We start from the raw sequence: 16,333 nt of genomic DNA on the forward strand, positions 1-16,333 counted from the left end.
GATAACCCAGGCGATATCTATCACTCACTTACTGTTCCAGAAAGGGCGCAATGCGTAGTCGAGAGTTCCAAAGAATATATCTGCGTCTCGTGCCAACGTTTTGTCTTCGTCAGAGTCCTGCTTGCGACTTCGTGCTTTGCGTGCAAAGCAATCAATCTTGCCTGTTGTTGGCGATTAGAAGGCAAAGCCAGACTTCAGCCATTCGGAGACCTTCGTCTTAAAAGTGGCATTATATTTCTCTTGATTAACAATTTTGCTTTAGTATTCCAGTCATAGTCAGCAGGAATACATAAGGACTCGAAACGGGATTCTCTGTCCGTGTGTAAATAAATTGCATAAGGTCAAAAGAATTAGACAGACGTATAATAACTTATTTGGCATGGTAAACAACCATGTATATATCTATCTACCTGGCTGATACACACACACACACACACACACACACACACACACACACACACACATACATATATATATATATATATATATATATATATATATATATATATAATTCAATTTCCGAAGGCGATCATATGAATAAAACTATACTAAGAAATATAATTAGCTGAGTTTAAACGAATTTAATATAAGCTACAGTGAATGAATGAAACTAGAAGCCATATTGATACGGATGTGATATATATATGTGATATATATATATATATATTATATATATGTATATATATATATAATATATATATATATATATATATATATATATATATCAGAGAGAGAGAGAGAGAGAGAGAGAGAGAGAGAGAGAGAGAGAGAGAGAGAGAGAGAGATTCTTCTTTGGCCTTTAGTGTCACGTGTAAAGTTATCTAATATAGCCCATAATTGCAACTAATTATTTTAAGCTATCGAGTGGCATATGATATATGAAATACAGCAATAGTCTAAAAAGGAAATCACGCATATAATAATTCGTTTATAGCAAGAAAAAAAAGTTGTATGTTTCAGACAAGTGAAAAACTACATATATAACTCGCTATCCATTACTGTCCAAGCATCCTATCCACTCTCGGAATTGGTTATGGAGGTAGGAGGTCGGGGAGGAAAGCCGTTGCCAAATGTATCATTCATAATAACGAACAATGCCATGATCAAGCCTCTGACGACCGGTTCTAAATACAAACCATATTACGAAAACAACAAAGAAACCAAGAAGTTATTAATTATACGTTAATAACATTCAACGCCGAAATTAAAAATATTATAATTAACGACATGTGGCATCGTTTCTGTTCGATTATACGAATCCCCATTTAGAAAAAAAGAAACAGTCAATCACTTTACACTTCACTGAACACTTGGAACTCGAAGTGGGAAGATGACGCTATGTCAACGCTTCGCTATACACTGTTTGGGTCTATCCGTAAGTATTTTTTCGGTATATTTTTAGTGGTTTCATACCAAAAATGATCAGACCATATAGGAAAGATATTTTTTTATAACTTGAAAAACAGGCACGCTTAGTTTTTTGCTAAATAGACCTCTTATGGGAAAGACTTTTTATAACTTGAAAAAGAGAACTGTTAGTTTTTGATTAATGTCGGCCTATATAGTAAGACTGTTTTTAGACAAACTGCAATATGCGGAATACGTTCTAGGTCTATTTGGGCCATTACAGTAAGTGAAAATCATGTAGTTTTACAATGAAAATTTCAGCGCACATGTCAAACGGTTAATTTTGTAGTAATAAAAGTCACCTAGCTACCGACTGTTCAGGCTTAGGTAATTGTATAGGCCTAGGTCTACATGTTAAGCTGAAGTTTCAATGTACGCGAGGATTTTTGTGTTAGCGAAGTTGGAAACGAACTTCATTGTAACCACAGAAGTAAATATAATAAAAAAAATTATAAACACTAAAACAGTTTTGTCGCCAAAGGTCGTTCTACACTATCTCCTCTACTTAGCCTACGAATTTCTCGAGACTAATGATGCTGGAATATATGTTTTACTTCAGTTGTTCATATAAAATTAAACACGACAATTATAAAATCAAATGCTTGATAAGTGGGTAATGCTTTCCATCTTACTATCCCCACTCTCGTAGCAGTTGTTTCATAATGCAACTGCAAGGTTTGCCTCCTGTTACACCTGTCACACATGGCCTACTGTCAATTTCCGTTTCAGCGCTGAATGACCTCATTGGTACCAGCGCTTGGCCTATATTCTACATTTGTTTTTGTTACCATATCCTGAACGAGAGAAGAAACGAATATGGGTACTATTTATTCTTCATGGAAAGTCTCCGTTAGTGGGACCAAGATGTTCAACCTTCAAGTCTTCATATTCGTGTTTTCTGGTTGTTTGCGGACACGTGATACGTCACAACCAATTCGAACTGGACTGACCGAAGGAGAACGATCGTTAAGACTGGAGCGAAGTCTGACAAGTTGACAACTAGCCCCACCCACGAAAACTTTTCCCCCAATCCCCAAGAACCTACCAAAGCCGTAGTGGACTACCCTATAAAATCTGTTTCCCTGTCACTGAGTTAGTTGAAGTTATATGTTACGTTAGAGTAATCATCTTATTTTACTGCTTGGGCGGGAATTTTGTAGTCAGGTGACTGATTTAGGTGTAAGATAAGTTTTCCTAAAGTGTCCCAAGTCATTGAGTGGTGCATCATTACGATCTTTGCAAGTTACGAACGAGCCAAGTCAGCCAACGGGATTGGGCTAACATGGCGTCAGTGGATACGAGAATTATTGTGGTTAGCCCTAGTAGATGAATTTCGTTTGGATTACGGCTTGTTTTGGGTCCCACGACAGCCAGAAGGCCCTTTGGGTTAATAACTCGCCGTGCCATATCTTCGATACTAAAACAGGGCAATAAAATCTATTTCTATCCGTTTTGAACGATATTCCACTAGGCAAGTCGACTACACCATAGTTTAAAATTCAAGGTAGTACCTAATGCGTATGGTTGCACATTTCGTGTGGTTTTATTTTCGCTGAGGTGTAAATGCAGAATTTTTGTGTTGAATTAATTGCGGTGTCGTCATTCTTAGATTATGCAATATGCAAGGCCAATTTTCATGTATTTAATTGATATCAACGGTATATTTCGTATTTGGGAAGGCTTTCAAATGTTAGGCCTATATCTCATACAGATACGTTTCTATGCCAAATTCAATACTTCGCATGTTTCAATATAGAATATTTTACCAGTTTTAAGTTATACTTTGTATATTTAGGTTCCAAGAATGTCATATATTTTATGTTACACGGTCAGTTTCGTAACATTGATAGATTTCACGAATTTAAGTCATTGATTTGAGACCACATAGGAATGGGTGTTTATGATACTTTGATACTCGAGGGGTTATAGTACTAAACAAAACGTCCCAAGGAGCTTCCGCCATGTTGAGTACTTGCACCCGGGAGCAGGTGACTCGTAGATTACAAGACAAAAAGTAGCACCTATATATAATTTGTTTTAAACTTATTATATTAATTATGTAGCAATAGGGAACGAAGATAGACTATAAATAGGTTTTTAAAGGGTGCTACTCTAGTAGGCTGTCTACCTGCGTATTTTTACACTTTCGCCGAGTTTAGTACTATTCCGTCGGGGGTCAAATGTCCCTAAAGTAGCACCAAGGGTTATTGTTGTTTGAGATTAAGTTGGCCTCGGGCATCAAATCAGGTACAATCCATTAGGGACATTTGACCCCCGACGGACTAGTACTAGCACGGCGAAACAGTGTAGAAACACGCAGGTAGACCGGCTACTTAATAGCACCCTTATAAAATATGCACTGTAAAACAACCATCTATAATTATCTCTCATGGTAACTTTTGATCTTGAACATAATGTTAAGTGATGGAGGATATTTACATATGACCCATGTGGAAGTCAATAGTTTTTTTTTTTTTTGACAATTTTTTCCGAACCACTTTACGTAAATATTCTGTCACTTTACTTTCTATTGTTAGGCCTAATTCCAACAAAATATTTTCTGAGCTTCCTTAGTCAGTTTTAATAATAACCAATGTTAACAAGCTAACCTAAGTGGGAAAATAAATTTCATTTAGTTACACACACACACACACACACACACACACACACACACACACACACACACACATATATATATATATATATATATATATATATATATATATATATATATATTAGTTTCATACAAATGCAGTACTGTTTAGTATTTTGGACCCCGACATTTATTGTTAATAGCATATATTAAAATTTTTATGGACCTTTCATAGATGGTTTAATTGGATATTAAAAGTTATTTGGTATTTTATATATATATATTATATATATATATATATATATATATATATATATATATATATATATATATACGTATATATGTAAATATATGCGTGTGTCATTTATTTCAAACAGTAGAAAGAAAATATGAAACAAACGTTAATAAGGGTCATGTTTATGAAAATTACCAAGTAAGAGCTTCCCTAATTGAATGTTTGTTATTTTAATCTGATTTGTGAATGTAGACGTGTGCTGTGTTTGTTTGTATATCGTTCTCGTCATTGGTTTTGTGTGCCGTCACTTAATTTTTCGTGTGACTCTTGGCTGAGCATGCTAATATTTTGATATTATTTAGAAGACACGCCACAAATTTGTTTCTATTATTCGCGTGGCTGTTGATTTGGCCTGAAGCAAGCAAACTTGTATGTGTGTGCATGAATAGTGTGTGTTTGTGTGTGCATGAATAAACACACATTAGCTCGCACACTAACGTACAAACATTAGACCATGCCAAGAGAAATATCTGTCGTTAAAACCGTAATCTAAAGTTATCTGAGCTGTCTGTTCCCGGCGGTGTCGTAGCTACCTAGCTAATCTCATTATTAGTACGCGTTCTCATTGCCCGTACCCTGACAGGGGGTACGTTAAACTAAAAAGTGTCGGTTGGAACACATGTTTGATACCCGAAACAAAATATCAAGCATGTTGGAGACATCGGGGTGGGTGCTTCATTAAATCTCATCGGAGCGATTTACGTGTGCTCTCTCTCTCTCTCTCTCTCTCTCTAATCTTTCTCTCTCTTCTCTCTCTCTCGTCTCTCTCTCTCTCTCTCTCTCTCTCTCTCTCTCTCTCTCTCTCTGAATGGATGGGGCTGCTACAAAATGAAGGACTGTTATGCCATGTATCACACTCGCGCGCGGTGGTTGACACGGACAAGTAGTCGCACGGTCTAGTAACCAATATATACTTTTCCACTCGATTTTGGTACAGAATTGACGTGATTTGTTTTCTAAAAGGGGCCGGGGGAGAGGGGGCTAGTTATCTAATTTTGTGACTTGGTGACTGTTTGGGGGCTCCGAGTTTGGGATAAAGATTTGCCTCCAACACTCGCAGAAACGCGCACATATCCCGGTCCTCGCTAGTGCAACTGCTTTGTTCTATGGCGGCATTAGCTCGTGGTCCAGAGGTTAGCGGGGAGATGGGAAAAGTTGCCAGCGGAATTCCTTAGGGCCAACAAACCTCTCCCACTTCGTTTGGAGATAAGCACTGATTTGTCAGCACCGTCTTCGCGGAGATAAGACGCGGTTTTTTCAATGAATGCAAATCGTGTTGTATTATGTTTGTATCTTCTTATGTAGCTACGTATTATTTAAAGCATTCATTTGGTGTGATATGAACAGCGATTGTTAAGTACACCACATTTAATTTTTTGTGTGTGAGAATTATTTTGTGTTATAAGTATAATTTGCATAATAAAATTTATGAATAGTGATATATATATATATATAATATATATATATAGATATGGATATATATATATATATATATATATGTGTGGTGTGTGTGTGTGTGGTGTGTATGCGTGTGCGTGTGCGTGCGCGTGTCAACAGTTATTAATTTTATCAAGCAAAATATTCTTATAAGACATGATTATTCTAAAAAAAAAACGATTTCAATGTGGTGTGCTCAACAATTGCAACTAACATCACAGAGAAGATGAAATTGCATCGGAAACACTTAAAAGTTCACATCTTTTACGTTAAGTAAATCACGCCAGAAATGAAACTAAAATACTAGACCACAAACAAGCACCGTATCAAGATAATCTCAAAGGCAGCAAAACCGATTATCCCTCGAAAAAAGACATTTACAGCCTTCATATAAATCCCCGAGTGGTTTCAGGTCGTTGCAGAAGGTCGTTCATTGCCCAGATTCGTTGCAGCCGAGACGCACGATGATCGTCAATAAAGATAATGTTTGATAGAGACGAGTCTATCACCGACTTGGTCACGGAATGGTTGTTTATCTTGAAACTCGTTAACAATATTGGTATATATAGCGCCTCAGTGGCGTGGTCGGTATGGTGTTGGCCTGCCACCTCTGTGGCCGCGAGTTCGATTCTTGGGCATTCCACTGAGGGGGTTAGAGATGTTTATTTCTGGTGATAGAAGTTCACTCTCGACGTGGTTCGGAAGTCACGTGAAGCCGTTGGTCCCGTTGCTGAATAACCACTGGTTCCATGCAACGTGAAAATACCATACAAACAAACCATATTGGTATTATTGTTCTTGTACCCATTTCCTTCCATTTTCCCCTAAGAGGGTTAGTGTCGTCAGTACACCTCACGCTACGCATTGCAGGCATTACGCGAGGTTCTTTGCAGCGTCCCTTCGGCCGCTAACTGCAATCCCTTGCATTCCTCTTGCTGTACCCCCGTTCGTATTCTCTTTCCTCTTCTATCTTACTTTCCTCAATCCTCCCGGAAAGATTGATTCACAGTGCAACTGCGAGGCTTTCTTCCTGTTACACCTTTCGGATCTTTTCACTCTCAATTTCCCTTTCAGCGCTGAATGACCTCATGGATGCCAGCGCTTGTCCTTTGGACCAAATTTTGTATTCCACTCCATTCCATTCTACTTTCATTTTGTATAGGATTGGAGACATAAGGTTAGGATTACTTCTCTGTCATGGTCTCATTGCCTTTGAAAATTATGTGCTCGCACACGTATAAGTACCGTGCCTTTGGAAAACGTACTCACGCACATATAAGTACCACTGAAGGTTCTTTGCAGCGTGCCTTCGGCCCCTAGCTGCAACCCCTTTCATTCCTATTACTGTACCTCCTTTCATATTCCCTTTCTTCCATCTTACTTTCCTCAACCCTCTCCTGACAACTGATTCATAATGCCACTGCTTTGAGGTTTTCCTCCTGTTACACCTTTTAAACCTTTTGCTGTTCATTTCCTTTTCGGCGGTGAATGACCTCATTCGTCCCAGTGCTTGGCCCTTGGCCTAAATTCTATATGCAGTGCAATTTAATTCCTTCCAACGGCGAGAGAAAGGCATTTTGCTCTCAGTGTATTCTGTCAGCGATTTATCATGTTCCTGCCCGTATGTGTGAGGTCTTGTAACTCAGGACAGTGTCTGAATCAAGCCCCATGTATCTGTCTTCTAAATATTCACGTACGAGAAAATTGGGGCTGTGTACCCATGACGTCAGCAGCGTCGTTGAAAAACGGGCCACCTTGATTTTAGGTCCTGTCTCTTCCATTTTACGTAAAGGCCTGTCCACACTAGGAAACTGTTTGCAAACAATTTTTACCGTATATTTGTTTCCCATCCAGAATGGAAAACATTTAGTTTTCCATTCACGTCTGGACAGGAAACATTGTTTGCAAACAATCTGCAAACAGTTTGCAAACTGTTTGCAAACAATGTTTCCTAGTGTGGACGGTCCTTAAGATTTCCTTCATTTTGGCACTTGAATTTTCAACCTTAATCAAAGACGTCCTCGGGTATGTGAATAAGCGAAGCATTCTCAGTTTTTTTTTTCATTATGATTCTTGAAAGGCGAGTAAGATTTAGTGAACGCGTAAATCTTGAATGTTCTGAGTTCAACTTATTTGTTTCGGTGGCAAAAAAACTGGTGTTTTCCGTCAGCCGATACGCGTGGAGGGGAAATATTTAAGTTTACTCTCCAGTTATTGCCTTCTTTTTCAATTTTTATTTTTTATTTATTTATTTTTTTATCAAAGTCGAAGATTTTCTGTCCTGCGGAAACTTTATCATCAATTGATGGTGCGTTAAGCTTGTTGAATGTTGATGCATGTCCAATAATGATGGCCATTAAAACCCAGAAACTGTTCTGGCACGCTTTAAGTAAATCATATTTCGTTCTTAGCCTCTGTTACAAAACTACTACTTGTTCAAGAATCATAATTGAAAATGGGATGGTAGAATGTTCACCGTGTTAACCCCCTCCACTCCCCCTTCCTTCCTACATTCCCCCCCCCCCCACCCCGAGCACCATGAAGTAAACTAGTCACTCTCATTCCGGTATTTTAACTTAGATACACAACATATTTACAACGTTCGTTACGAATTGCTCCAGGAGCAAGAGCCCGTGTTGGCATAAGGCCAGCTTAACAAACAAATAAAGAAACTTCTAAAATTTTTTTAGAAAGGACAGGGATTAGTATGTGAGACGCTACAGAATGAAATAAACGGACATGGGAAACTCAGATAACCATCATAAGCGACATACAAAACTAGTAATCAGAAATAGATAAGATTAAAAAGGAAGAGGAGAGGGAATGCTTTGCCATTAGTGTCAGTAGTGGAAAGGGGATATGTGGAGAAGAGATAAATGAGAGGATTTATGCTGAGCAAATTCATTTTCCCGGCCAGTTATAAATCGGTGGACTCAGCAGGGAGGGGGGGGGGGGGGGGGGGGGCGGTCCCTCGTTGGGGGAGTTAGTGCACCTCACAGGGTACAAGGTACGCCTTACTAAATGTTCTTTCCATAGTCCTTTCGACCCCTATGTAGGTGCAACCCGTTTCATTCCTACGAATGTTCCTCCATTTATAGTATCTTTCTTCCATTTTGCTGTCCACCTTCTTCTGCAAAAGGTTTGCCTCCTGTCACACCTTTCAAACTTACTTAACTCTCAATTTTCCTTTCCAGCGTTGCGCTGAATGACCTCATAGTTCCCAGTGCTTGGCCTTTGGCCTAAACTCTGTATTCCATTCCCAAGAGGAAGTTGAAACTCAGTCGACAATTGAAATTATGAAGAAAATATGTTTTTAATTCTGTGTGAAGTTCCTCGCTGGACGAGTGGGTTACGTACTCGTCTATCAGTCTGGTAGACCGAGTTCGCTCCCAGCTGCTGCCAGTGCGGATTCAGAAGTTATTTCTGGTGATTAGAAATTCATTTATCGATACAATGTGGTTCGGATCCCATAATAAGCTGTAGGTCCGGTTGCTAAGTAACCAGTTGGTTCCTAGCCACGTAGCATAAATCTAATCCTTCGGGCCAGCCTTAGGAGAGCTGTTAATCAGCTCAGTGGTCTGGTTAAACTAAGAATTGCTCAATACTGGGCGACTATTTATGTTTACATGTAAAATCTCATGAAAATCATAAACGGTTTAACGAAGGCGAATGAAGATTAAGGTATTATATAGCGCCTCTGTGGCGTTGTCGGAATGGTGTTGGCGTCCCACCTTGGTGATCGCGAGTTCGATTCTCGGCCATTCCATTGAGGAGTGAGAGATGTGTATTTCTGGTGATAGAAGTTCACTATCGACGTGGTTCAGAAGTCACGTAAAGCCTTTGGTCCCATTGCTTAATAACCACTGGTTCCATGCAACGTATAAAAACCATACAAACAAAAAAACTAACTTTGTGTGCTTGCTTTGTGTCTGAAAAGCTTGATTTCAGACTAAACAACACTGGTAGATTCACAGGAAAGAAGACCCGTAAATTCTAGACATTGAAACCAAGGGCACTAACCTGATCCTGCCACAGTAGTCGGATAACTCATATATTTATCTACAGTACAGTTGAACTAAATGTTATGGTTTACATAGAACACCAGGAAGAGATGTGCTATGTAAAGTATATGACACTATTTTGGAATCATTTAGCGTGTGCATAGAACTTAATCTTAGGGCACAGAATACCACACTGTACCCCATTTTAATCAGAGGCTGTCTCTACGAATCTGGGAATTGAAAGATTCCTTAAAAAGGGTTCGGTGTTAGGGAAACTTCTCTTCACGGATTCTTACTCGTATTATGTGAAGTAGGACATATTTTCACGTGACAAATATATGCCAACGAAACCTAAGACCAAATAGATCTTATTATATTTGTTACTTTACTTACATCTTTTGAGTTAATCGACAACATTTTCCCTATATTTATCCAGTTCTGTAACCATTTGATTTATTCGTGGAATTGAATCCACGTTATGTTTAAAGTAACGATAGCGAGGCTTAGATTTTATTGCATATATTGTAGATGTAGCCTTAACAAGATCAATTTATTTTCAGAATGCTGCGGCATTGGACATGGACGTTAAGGAACTCAATCTCCACGGATCCAATACGAAAGGACCGAAGAGGCTAAATTACCTGCCCAGGTGAGTAAGGTAACTTGGAGTCTGTGGAAAGTGTCTAGGTCCACATAAAACGTAGGGACCCAATTTAACTTTCCTTCTGAATGAAGTCCGGTAGAGATGGTTGGCACTGGAGTATAGGACATATGCCAAAGGCCAAGCCCTAGGACCTATGAGGTCAATTATCACTGAAATGGAATTGAGTGTAAAAAGGTTTTAATTAAAGGTATAATAGGAAGAAAACTCCCAGTGGGGGAGTAGTGCCGCCAGTGGACCTCATGCAGTGCACTGTAGGCATTACTTGAGGTTCTTTGCAGCGTCCCTTCGGCCCCTAGCTGCAACCCCTTTCTTTCCTTTTACTGTACCTCCGTTCATATTCTCTTTCTTCCACTTGACTTCGAGGTTTCCCTCCTGTTACACCTTTCAGGCTTTTACTTTCAATTTCTGTTTCAGCGCTGAAAGACCTCGTTGGTCCCAGTGCCTGGCCTTTGGCCTAAATTCTATATTCGGTTTAATTCAGGAAGAAAACCTCAAAGCAGTTGCGCTATGAAACAGCTGTTAGAAGATAGTGGAACGTAAGATGGAAGAGAATATGAACGGAGGTACAGCAAAGGGAATGAAATGGGTTGCAGTTAAGGGCCGAAGGAACGCTGCAAAGAACCTCAATTAAGGCCTACAGTGCACCGCGTGAGGTGCACTGACGGCACAACCTCCCTACGGGATGGTGAAAAATTCATTTAAGGAAGCTCTGGTGCAGTCAACGCTGTTCTAAAAGTAGAAAGATTCAAGAACATCGAAAAAAAAGCGTTGTTTGAACACTATATCTGCGTGGGGGAAAAGGGGGGTTGGAGACAAGGTTTCAGACCCCCCTCCCAACCTGCAAAATCCGACTAGTACCCACTTCTGGGTTGTGCAGTCATTAAGGACTTCCTTTATACCCAAAGAGAAGAAGAAGAGGAAGAAGAAAAAAAAATCTTTGCTTTAACGCCGAATATCTTGACACGAATGGGATTCTAACGGAGTGATTCTTGACAATCATGCCCACTTAGCCTCCTCCTCTTCTGCTTGGTGTGGCCGCTACATCATTCAGATTCATAGCTAAGTGCCATCTGAAGGTGACGCCGTTCTCGAATTTGTGTGTGTGTGTTTGTGCTACAAGCTCCTTCCTATGCTGCTTTTTTTTTTTTTTTTTTTTTTTTTTGTGGGCGGAGTTGGTCTCGGCGCGTTCATTTGATACGGTGCTTTGAGAAACGGGCGCGTTGTTTTGGTCTCCCTTGGGGTGTTTTGGGCCATAATTGAAAAGCTTTTTCTTTTGGGCGCTTGCTCTTAATTTTAACTCGCGTTTATTCTTTGTTGGGACGGTGTGATATGTCACAGACGCGCGTCATAAATCTGAGCGCGACGCGCCTGTGTATGTATATGTATGTATTTATATATATAGTATATTGGCTTGTGTACTTGTTTACGTAAGCAGGGGGAGATTAATGAGGAACACTTGAAAGTAATGCATACGTTTTAATTTTCAAGGAAAATACACGTACACATCTTATAAAATTTCAAATATAATATATATATAGATATATATATATATATATTATATATATATATATATATATATATATATATATATATATATATATATTTCAGTTGTATTCCACATAAGGAAATGGTCCATTGGATACGAAACTGTTGGGCATTTTCTGACATACCATTTCATTTTCCTATGTGGAATACAACTGGATTACCATATCTTCGTGCCTAAGAAGATTACCAACACTATATATATATATATATATATATATATATATATATATATATATATATATATATATATATATATATAATATATATATATATATATATATATATATACGTATATATATATATAGTATATATATATATATATATATATATATATATATATATATATATATATATATATATATGTAGTATATATATATATATATATATATATATATATATATATATACATATATATAGTAAGTTTCCTTTCTTTCTTGTTTTCATACACACAGAAAATTTGTGAGAAATACTTCAAAATAATTCAGACGTTCCCTAATTCATAAGGAAAAACGTGTATTACATATCTGACTCTTTTTAAACCTATGACGTTTGCATAGTTTTCCTTATTGTATCACCTGCTTTTAATCATTTTAATAATTAAGAAAGATGTGAAAGAAAACGTAATAGGATTACATAACTGAAATATCTATTAGTATCACTGACGTTGTGAGTGGCCATAAGAATGATTACTTGAATTGTCATAAATCTTAGGGTTCTTAAAATGTATGAGATCGGCTAAGTTGTTTTGGTAAATTTCACATCTTTCCTCGTGTGGGCATTCGGTTTTGTGATTGATTTTTGTCAGCTGGCGTTGTAGCAAATATGGCCATAGGCGAATTGATTGGGTGAAATCTCTGTAAGCGCGTTCGTAAGGTTTGAGTTGCTACGTAACAATGCTTCGTAATGATAATAATTGTATTTATTTCCTTATTTTCAGGATCCTGCCCTATTAACAAAGCCGAATAATGGAAAAGTCAATTAAGAAACGAAATTCCCCAACCCTTTACGAACGAAGGACGTATACATTAACTGCCCAGGTAAGTCAGATATAATGTTTCATTATTGACAAATTTCTTGATATTCGTAAAAATTGTGGATTTAAGTTCCACTTCCTTATCAGTTAAGTATATCTTCGTTTAACCAGACCACTGAGCGGATTAACAGCTCTCCTAGGGCTGGCCCGAAGGATTAGATATTTCCTACGTGGCCAGAAACCAATTGGTTACCTAGCAACGGGACCTACAGCTTATTGCGAGATCCGAACCATATTATAACGAGAAATTAATTTCTAATCACCAGAAATAAATTCCTCCGATTCCACGTTGGCAGAGCGGGGAGTCGAACTCACGACTAGCCAATCGGTAGGCGAGCACATAGACCACTCGTCCAACGAGGAACCCCAAGACACCTCTGTCACCAAGTCAAGCACTGTACTATAAATGAAAATGATTCACACACACACACACAAAACCTTTGTTTTAATCGCTGACTTCATCTTCAGAGGGTTTAAACGTCACTACACCTCCTTGAGTCTAAATTCTCCAGTTAGGGAAACGGCATCCTTTATAATTTGGAAAAACGTCAAGTTGAAAATAAGCGTTTGTTTAGCCCCGAGGAGAATATCTTGACGCGACGCAGACGCTCTAACAAAGACTAGACAGTCATGCCACTCGCTCAGTCTTTGCTCCGAATGGTTCTACGTCACTCGGATTGATGGTAACTAATGGCTTCCAATGCGACTCTTCTTGAATTTAGTGCTGCGAATCCTCCTCCCCCCCCCCTCCTCCCACCCTCCTCTTCCTCCTCCTTCTGATCTCTCTCTCTCTCTCTCTCTCCTCCTCCTCCTCCTCCTCTTCTTCTTACTACTTTTTGTAACTTGTCTCTCTCTCTCTCTCCTCTTCTTGCTACTTTTTTTTTTTCTCTCTCTCTCTCTCTCTCTCTCTCTCTCTCTCTCTCTCTCCCCTCCTCTTCTTGCTACTTTCTCTCTCTCTCTCTCTCTCTCTCTCTCTCTCTCTCTCTCTCTCTCCCCTCGTAAGTAGCCATCTTGCTTGGTGAGACGTACCCGCGTGAAGTCAGATTAATCAACAGATATCACAAGTTTAACATACGACTAGAATTTGAGAAATATCTAGAAGTGTTCGTGAACTATCGGTGATAAGATTAGTGTGAAAATAGTAGGATAAAGCGTCTTCTAAGTTAGTTTATCAAGTGTAATACTATAAATCAGAACAAGATGGCAGTAAGTTCCAACTGCGGGAAGAGGTGGCGTAATTTGGCGTGTTTAGCAGATTCGCAATACGATGAGGTAGCAGGAAGGGAACTGGCATTTCTCATCTATGAAATCAGCAACAGTCCTAACCAAAAAGATACAAAAGCATTCATAGATATATTAGAAGGATATAATCCTTCAAACTGGAACAAATCTAATGAAAACATCTTGAAAATAATTGAAGAAGTTCCAAATAAAATCCAAGTGGTCAAGAGACTCATAAAGAAAATATACATAAACCAACATATTCCGACAAAGAAAATGAATAAGGTGAATCTTGTGAATATCCTAATTGATGCATTAGGAAAAAGAATGCCAAAAGCATGCAAACTGTGTAAGGTTTGGTATAGCATAGTCAATCCACAAAACCTAATCAGAAAATGTGCTGCATGCAACATTCCGACCCATCCACAGTGTGCTGAGGTAATACAAGATTTGAGAAAAGATACAAGAATTTTTGTTCAACATGTCTATCATGGATAGACAATGTTATTAAATCAAGATTGAATGTACAAATAGTTGAGGATGAAGAAGAAGAGGAAGAGGAAGAAGAAGAGAAAAAGAAGAAGAGGAAAACGGAAGAGAAGTAAACAAAAATGAAATGACAGAAAAAATAAGGAAAACAAAGAACAAGATAAAAGTATGGATGCAGAGATACTCATTGATACTACATATGAGGCAATAAAAAGCAGCATACCTACGAAGAAATAAATTACGATATGACAACAGAAAAGCAAATCCCGAAGAGGCTCTACCCAGATCTATACAATGACGGGAAAGAGGAAAAAATAGACAAGAAAGACAAAATCTGCAACCTTTTGAAAAGAGGGAATTGCAGATTTGGAGAAAGATGTTACTACAAACATCCTAAGATATGTCAAAACTATGAAATATATGGTAAATGTGCATACTTAGATGGATATGGGGATGATTGCAGAGATCTGCATCCAAAAATATGTAAAAACCTAAAAGAAGGAAAAGGATGTAAGTTCGACAAAAAATGCAAATATATGCACCCTGTAGCCATGAATCATAATCAAATAAATAACCAACCAAGTAATAAAATCCAAAATAAGAAAGAAACAAATAAAGAGAGAAATCAAGAATATCAGGTAAAAGAGAAAAGCAAACCACCAATGAGATATGCAGAGGTGTCAGCAAAAAATTTCAAAGCATCAGCTCCGAAATTCTACTCAAGAGATAATAACTGTATTTATTATGCAAGAGGATATTGCAGAAACGGAGAAAATTGCAGATTCAGACACAAAATGAATAATTATGATGAAGGAAGATCAAATATTATGGAAAAGTTGGATTTTTTAATGTCAGAATTTCTGGAAATGAAAAAAAGAACAACATACCAGAACAGGAAAGAGACATGGGAAAATCCTTATTACTACCAGTATTAAATGAAGGAGAAACACGCAAACCATCATAGTGATGAATGCGCAGGGTTTAGTTACGAGTAACTCAAAAAGAAAAATAGAGTACTTAGAAGAACTAACCCAAATGAAAAGAAAATAGATATAATGAATATAAGTGAAACCTGGTATTCCCAAGAGACTGGGAATGATGATCAAATAAAAGGGTTCCAAACTTATAGATCAGATAGAAAAAATAGGAATCAAGGGGGAACCGCAATATATGGGAAAGACAAAAAACAAGGAAAAATATATGAGAAATATAGTAACTCAGAATGTGAACTAATAGCGGTAGAATTTGAATCTGAAAAATTGATGAACATAGTAATATATAGACCTCCTAATACTAAAGAGTTTGACTTAATAATTGAAAAATTGGATGATATATGTAGAAATCACAAGGACTGGACTATTCTCCTATCTGGTGACTTCAACTTTCCTTTCGTAGAATGGAAAGAACGAATAGGAGATTGTGGTTGTACTTATACATATAAAAAAGAGAGTAATAGTAGTGCAGAAGATAAGAGGCAATTTGAAAAGCTATTAGATATGCTACTAGAATACAACATTCAACAAATAAATCACCTGCCAACAAGAAAGGAAAATACTTTAGACCTAGTATTTGTGAACGAGATGAATTATGTTAAAGAAATAATAGTTTATAATGCGAATATTTCAGACCATAATGTCATAGAATTAAC

The 16,333-nt window shown here is 37.8% G+C and overlaps 1 long non-coding RNA gene across 1 annotated transcript in view; it reads left to right on the top strand.

Annotated features, from left to right (window-relative positions):
- The first annotated feature begins 1,294 nt into the window (after positions 1 to 1,294).
- Positions 1,295 to 16,333, top strand: part of LOC135208991 (uncharacterized) — a 36,119-nt gene continuing 21,080 nt past the window's right edge. Inside the window, exons 1-3 of the long non-coding RNA XR_010313274.1 lie at positions 1,295 to 1,375; positions 10,294 to 10,382; positions 12,880 to 12,979. This is a non-coding gene — a long non-coding RNA (uncharacterized LOC135208991). The remainder of the gene's footprint in view (positions 1,376 to 10,293; positions 10,383 to 12,879; positions 12,980 to 16,333) is intronic.

Source organism: Macrobrachium nipponense, chromosome 37 (genome assembly GCF_015104395.2).
Source record: "Macrobrachium nipponense isolate FS-2020 chromosome 37, ASM1510439v2, whole genome shotgun sequence".
NCBI classification, from domain to species: domain Eukaryota; kingdom Metazoa; phylum Arthropoda; class Malacostraca; order Decapoda; family Palaemonidae; genus Macrobrachium; species Macrobrachium nipponense.